This window comes from Bombina bombina, chromosome 7, assembly GCF_027579735.1.
Source record: "Bombina bombina isolate aBomBom1 chromosome 7, aBomBom1.pri, whole genome shotgun sequence".
Classification (NCBI taxonomy): domain Eukaryota; kingdom Metazoa; phylum Chordata; class Amphibia; order Anura; family Bombinatoridae; genus Bombina; species Bombina bombina.
Window position 1 is genome coordinate 585631388 of NC_069505.1, and position 5984 is coordinate 585637371.

At 42.0% G+C, this 5984-nt stretch overlaps 1 long non-coding RNA gene across 1 annotated transcript in view; it reads left to right on the forward strand.

Moving 5' to 3' along the window:
* The window catches only part of LOC128636119 (uncharacterized), a 19523-nt gene extending 13739 nt beyond the window's left edge, over nt 1–5784 (forward strand). The window contains exon 2 of the long non-coding RNA XR_008398664.1: nt 3985–5784. This is a non-coding gene — a long non-coding RNA (uncharacterized LOC128636119). The remainder of the gene's footprint in view (nt 1–3984) is intronic.
* Nucleotides 5785–5984: the final 200 nt, after the last annotated feature.

A 5984-nucleotide genomic window follows, 5' to 3' on the forward strand; every position in this document is an offset into this window, starting at 1 on the left:
AAGCCCAGCCCCTGGGTGTCTCTAACACATTGTAAAGATAGTTTTGTAGTTTTCTATACTTGACATTCCTCCAGCAACTCTGACTGCTGTTATAAGACAGTGGCTTCCCAAGTATTTTTATGCGGGCTCCCTGCTTCCCTCTCCTGCTCTCCTGTAAGCCGCCTCCTGCCCTCGGCAGTGGGGTGACATGAAAGCTGGTGCAATGTGCTTCAGAGTTCTTGTTCAGTCAGCCCTGCTAAATGTGGTTAGGGGTTTAATACCGACGAGTACTGGTTAGCTAGTAGCTACAATAGTTAAGTTTAACATGTCTGCCACTGTGCCACATGACAAGACTAAGAGGTATTGGATTGGAGTCGGACATAAGGTGCTGCTGTCATCTGTTACAGAATGCTAATTTATGTAGCCGGACTATAAATAAAGTTATTTATTGTCAAGTGCTTAGTGGCATGCAATATCACACACATCTTCTTGTTAGGCAAAAGGGATGCAGATGACAGCAGCACCTTATGTCTGACTCCAATCCAATACCTCTTATTGCTGTCATATGGCCTTAGGTGTTCTGGCACCCTGTGCAGGCTACTTCTGTGTCGCGCCCCCCCCCCCCCCCTCCACGTTCACCTAAACAAAAGCGACCAATCAAAAGCTAGCTCCCAGTAATGCATTGCTTCTCATGAGCCTACATAGGTATGCTTTTCAACAAAGGATACATAATAAAAAAATTATCTACTATTGATAATAAATTAAATAAATAATAAATACTAATTAATGCCTGGGATAAGCATAAGGCTATCCTACATACTAATAAATACCTTGGATAAGGACAAGGCTATCCTACATACTAATAATGCCTGTGATAAGCACAAGGCTATCCTACATACTAATTACGGGGGGGGGCCTGGGGCTGATGGGTGTTACGGGGGGGGTGCTGAGGCTGATTGGCATTACGAGGCGGACCCTGGGGCTAATGGGGGTTACAGGGGGGCCCTGGGGGTGATGGGGTTTACAAGGGGGGTGCTGAGGCTGATGGTGGTTACATCAGCCTCAGCACCCCTACCCTGTAAACCTCATTAGCCCCAGGGGCCCCTTGTAACCACCATCAGCCCCAGTCCCCCCCCTGTAACCCCAATCAGCATCAGCAACCTCACCCTGTAAACCCTATTAGCCCCAGGGTCCCCCTGTAACCCCAATCAGCCTCAGAACCCCCTGTAACCACCTGTAACCACCATCAGCCACAGGGCCCCCCTGTAACCTGAAACAGCCTCTGCACCCCCATCCTGTGTAAACTCCATTAGTCCCAGGGTCCCCCTTGTAACCCCAACAGTCTCAGCACCCCCTGTAACCCCAGTAAGCCTCAGCACCCCCACCCTGTGTAAACCCCATTAGACCCAGGGTCCCCCCTGTAACCCCAATCAGCTTCAGCACCCCCATCCTGTGTAAACCCCAGGGTACCCCCTGTAACCCCAATTAGCCTCAGCACCCCCCTGTAACCCCCATCAGCAACAGCCACCCCCCTGTAACCCCAATCAGCCTCATTGCCCCCTCTGTAAACCCCATCAGCCCCAGGGTTCACCCTGCACCTGTTGCCTACTGTCGGCATATGGTTCAGCTTCTCCCTAGCGCCTTGTCTCCACAGTGTTAGACTGTCAGTGTGTACATACAACACACTTGATAGTGCGCCCCTGCCGCCATAGCCCCGCACTGCCGCAGTAGCCCCGCCCCCTCAGTAATACAATACATTTGTATTTTATAGTAATACATTTGTCTTCTGCAAATTAGGTGCCCTCTGGGCTGACTGTCACGGTTTGTCTCACTTACCGGTACGATAGTAGGGCAGGGCAGCAGCTGAAGATGATGTCCAATTACTTGAATCTGGGCTCAAGATGGATGGTCACAGGAGGCAGCAGTCTCTCCTTCCCACCACTAACGCGCTGTCTATGCTGCATGCGCAGGAATCCAATTAACGCTGGCCATGTTCTCCTGGTGCTGTCAATCACCAGGAGAACATGACCCTCTCTGATTGGCTCCCTTGCTAGGAGGCATCAAGAGGGATGCCTCCTATTGCTCTCAATTTTGTGTGCTAATATTTTGACAGCACACAGGTGGCGCTCCAGCACAGCTGCTATGGAGAGAAGATGTCCTGTACCTGCCTCTTCATAGCGTTATATGGAGAGGAAAAAGATTTTGATTTTTTTTTTTGCCATTATTTTTTTTTTTTTTTAAATAAAAATTTACCTAAACTTTGCCCCAATATGGCAGGGGAGGCCCTGCCTCCTATGACTGCACGTCCCTGTTTAATGTGTTTGTATGTGTGTGTATGTATGTATGTGTGTGTGTATGTATGTATGTATGTGTGTATATATATATATATATATATATATATATATATATATATATATATATATATACACACACACACACACACACACACACACACACACACACACATATATATATATATAGTGTGTGTAGAGAAAGATGTTGGCAGGGCCAGGAGTGACACGGGGCGGGGCTCAGGCGGGGTCGGATGCTGTGGCCGACTGAGAGACAGAGAGCTCTAAAGAGGGGGTATAGAGAGAGCAGAAGAGGGGGGATAAAGAGAGGGAGAGAGACAGCAAAAGAGATGGGGGCATAGAGAGAGCAAAAGAGAGAGGGGATAGAGAGAGCAGAAGAGGGGGAGAGAGAGAGCAAAAGAGAGGAAGAGAGACAGTAAAAGAGAGAGAGGGGGGAGAGAGAGCAAAAGAGGGGGGGGAGAGAGAGAGCAAAAGAGAGGGGAGAGGGAGGAGAGCAAAAGAGAGGGGGAGGAGAGAGAGCAAAAGAGAGGGGGAGGAGAGAGAGCAAAAGAGAGGGGGAGGAGAGAGAGCAAAAGAGAGTAGGGAGAGAGAGCAAAAGAGAGAGGGGAGAGAGAGACGCAAAAGAGAGAGGGGAGAGAGAGCGCAAGAGAGAGGGGAGAGAGAGCGCAAGAGAGAGGGGAGAGAGAGCGCAAGAGAGAGGGAAGAGAGAGGGCAAGAGAGAGGGGAGAGAGAGCGCAAGAGAGAGGGGAGAGGGGGAGATAAAGAGAGGGAGAGATACAGCAAAAGAGAGAGGGGAGGAAGAGATACAGAAAAAGACAGAGGGAGAGAGAGAGCAAAAGAGAGGGGGGGAGAGAGAGAGAGACCGCTGTACTGCAAAAAATGGCCCATGTACACGGGCTTTAGGACTAGTGTGTGTGTGTGTGTATATATATATATATATATATATATATATATATATGGCATAATTTTTTTAATTTTTGTATCTAACACGTATAAACCACATTTTTTTTATATATGGTTATATTTTGCCTGTCTTCATAGCCATCTTAAGCAGTAATTTTCCTAGGTGGTATCTTATTCCAATTTGGGCTATATTTGTATCCTTGTCAGACCGTAACTTCTTGACCCCATATTGCATTTGTTATAGGATTTAATCTTTTTGTACATACTGTCGGTATATATTTAATTCACTTGTGAACCTTTTTATTTCTCATTAATTTAGGAGATTAATTGTCCATCAATAAATAATACTTTCTAACCTTATATTGGTCCATCAATCTGGGTTTATTTGTTCACCTGTTGGCAATTAGTTTATTCATTCATACCTCTAAAGGTGACTATAAGGGAACCTATTGCTATCTAACTTGTGTAATACTTTAGCCTTTGGAGCTCCTATACCTTTAATATTTTTCACTACTCTAAGATCCTGTTAGGGAGTCTTTTATAGTGTAGCATGTATTCTATCCAGGCGCTTGTTACTAAATATTAATTACTATTGATTATATAAGTAAACTGGAAAGTTGTTTAAAATTGTAAGTTCTACCTAAATCATGAATGAAAAAATGTTGGTTTCATGTCCCTTTTATAGCTACTTACAATGCGCCTTGCAGATAGTATTTAAATACGTTAACATTTACTGTCCCTTTAAACTGTAATCTTATTTCCTAATATTTATGTTATATTTGTTTTTTAGATGCTGAGATCATTTTATTATACCTGCTCAGTGAGAAATTGCAGATTCAAATGAGATAAACAGGACTGAACAGGAGACCAGGAGAGGCTGAAAATCAATTGTTAAATTGCAAAATCTGAGCTTGATACAGCTGGGATAGATCACTTGAGAACTCTTTTTAATATGGAAAATGTTATATGCAGAAATATTTTTAACACAAAGAGAAATAAGTCAAAACTCTCAGGAAATCAAAAAGGTTCTAATTTGGGTATCTCCCAAAAAAAGAAAGACGGAGAATCTTCCGACAAATTAAAAAGAGAACACAAATTTGTTCAACCCAATATACCCCAAACAAAAGTAAAATGTCATATTTGTTCTTGGTGCAAAAAGCAGTTTTCGCAAAAGTCCCATCTTAACAGACACATAAAAAGTCATACGGGGGATGCTCCTCACGCGTGTTCAGAATGTGAAAAATGCTTTAGTGTAAAGTCCAATCTTATCATACATATGAGAATTCACACAGGGGAGAAACCGTACAAATGTTCTGAATGTAAAAGTTGCTTTGCACACCAAAGCCATCTTGTGGTCCACCAAAGAACTCATACAGGGGTGAAACCCTACAGCTGCCCCGAATGTAAACAAAGTTTTGCCTACTCTTCAGTTCTTAGAAGCCACCAGAAAATTCACATGGGAATTAGGCATAATTGTACCGAGTGCAGCAAGACCTTCAGTCGGAAACAACATCTTAGTCGTCACCTCAGAATCCACACGGGCGAAAAGCCGTTCAACTGTTCAGAATGCGGGATGTGCTTTAATAGGAAATACACTCTGGATGCACATTACAGAACGCACACAGGAGAAAAACCTTACGAATGCTTTGAATGTGATAAAAAGTTTAGTATGAAAAAAACACTTCACCAGCACCAACAGAAGGTTCATGCTGCCGACGGTTCCTCATGTTCATCAAACTTAGAGACTGAGTGAGAGGGCTCAGTATATGTACACGGTGTGATAAAGTAATGAGATCTGATTATATCTACAGATATAAGCTAAAGACGCATGTATATGTACACAATGTGATAAAGTAATTAGATCTGATTATACCTATAGATATAAGATAAAGACACATGTATATGTACACAATGTGATAAAGTAATGAGATCTGATTATACCTACAGATATAAGATAAAGACACATGTATATGTACACAGTGTGATAAAGTAATGAGATCTGATTATACCTACAGATAGAAGATAAAGACACATGTATAGGTACACAGTGTGATAAAGTAATGAGATCTGATTATACCTACAGATAGAAGATAAAGACACATGTATAGGTACACAATGTGATAAAGTAATGAGATCTGATTATACCTACATATATAAGATAAAGACACATGTATATGTACACAGTGTGATAAAGTAATGAGATCTGATTATACCTACAGATATAAGATAAAGACACATGTATATGTACACAATGTGATAAAGTAATGAGATTTGATTATACCTACAGATATCAGAGACATGTATATGTACACAATGTGATAAAGTAATGAGATCAGCTTATATCTACAAGCTCATCCCATTTTATTAGGTTGTGGCTTCAAAACACAAAACCAGCTAATTCATATACACAAATAAACCTTAAAAAGCAAATCCTCATACATTGTATGCTCTGCAGTTGGTAAAACTGAAAACACATTAAGGGGAAAACAAGTTTACAGTTTACTGTCCCTTTAAATTAATGTTTTGGTTTTTATGCCAATTGTATCATGACTTAACCACTTTGTGATTTTCATTAAAATGTTTAGTCTTATCTTGTTTCTCCATTTTCTATATTTTAAATGTAGTTTAAAATGTTATCATTGCCTTTCAGTAATAATTTAGTGCCTTTGAGCGCTACTGATGTTTCTTCTATAAAGGTAAGCTGAGTCCACGGATTCATCCATTACTTGTGGGATATTATCCTTCCTAACAGGAAGTGGCAAAGAGCACCACAGCAGAGCTGTCTATATA